Here is a 1,377-nt window from a genome sequence, read left to right as displayed (position 1 = left end):
AAATGTCCTACTCCTCCATTTGAAGCCATATTTTGTTTGAAGGGCTATTTAGAGCTGCCTCCATACCTACTGAAATAATCTGGAGTACTGTGCTCTGGAACGACACTGGATGCAACATGGGAGCATCCTTATATGTACAGCACTTTATATGTTGTATGGCACCATTGTGTGTTGTCTTGTAAGCCACCCCGAGATGGGAGATGGAGGCAAGGTATATCATCATCATCATCATCATCATCATCATCATCATCATCATCATCATCATCATCATCCTTAGAGTCCTTTTGGCATCCAGATGACTGGGTGGGCCAACAGCATGTTGGGGTTGTCAACACCAATGCAGTTTTGCTGGCCAAAAGCAGCTCCCTGGCAGAGCCCTGCTAGCGACATCACTTCTAGGCATCCTGCCATGAGACCAGCAGAAATTGTGTCGCCAGCAAGGATCCCTGGAGAAACTGCTTCTAGATGACATCTATTGCAAAATCAGTCATATGGAGCAGTTGCGAGGTAAATACATTTTATATGGCTTATATAGACACTGGCTATGTCTTGTTTAAGGATGCAGAATCATAAGAAATAAGAGCAAGTAGTTTGATGTTACCACAACCACGTAGCCCATAGGCCAGGGGTCGGATTCATAGAATTACAACATCCAAGATTTCTTAGCATTTGCTGGGCTGGCTAGAACTACTGGGAGCTGAAACCCAGGAACATTCAATGTGCAGCACCATTCCCACTTCAACCTAGACTGAGAGTATACACACATTGTTCTCTTAGTCACTGTATTCCCAATTATTGAGAAATGTGCATGTATCTCTCATGCACTCAATGTTTCTTCTTTGGGGATGCACTGCCTCTTCTTCCTTTTTACCATGTGCATGTGAATACTTTTAAAGTAAAATACATTTTCTCTGCTGAAAATGGGAAAAGGAAGGGAATTTATAATACTCTAATATCAGAAAACTGATAAAATAATAATCAGCATTATGTACCTGTGGTTACTGTTGCCAGTTAATAGATATCTGAGTAAATTATTTGGGTCAGGATAATCTTGTTGCAATATAGAACTCCTTCAACCAGAATTTGTGTGATGAATCAACACTTTCTAAGGCACACTTCTATAAACTGGCACTCTGCCAAAGTGTTCAACTACAATTCTCACCATCCCAGGCCAGCACTCTAAATTGCTGTGCTAGATATGGATGGTGATATTCATAGTCTACCCTATTTGGTGGCCACAAACTCATCAGACAGGGTTTTTTCTGGGATGGAGTCTGCTGGAGCCCATTATATGATGCAGGGCTACTTTTGCCAGGGCTCCATTGGGCTCTGTTCCAACAGTGGCAACATGCCAGCAGCACACTAAGAGGGAGCCCT

Source organism: Anolis carolinensis, chromosome 1 (genome assembly GCF_035594765.1).
Source record: "Anolis carolinensis isolate JA03-04 chromosome 1, rAnoCar3.1.pri, whole genome shotgun sequence".
Classification (NCBI taxonomy): domain Eukaryota; kingdom Metazoa; phylum Chordata; class Lepidosauria; order Squamata; family Dactyloidae; genus Anolis; species Anolis carolinensis.
The sequence above is the reverse complement of the archived record's forward strand: the minus strand, read 5'-3'. Positions refer to the sequence as shown.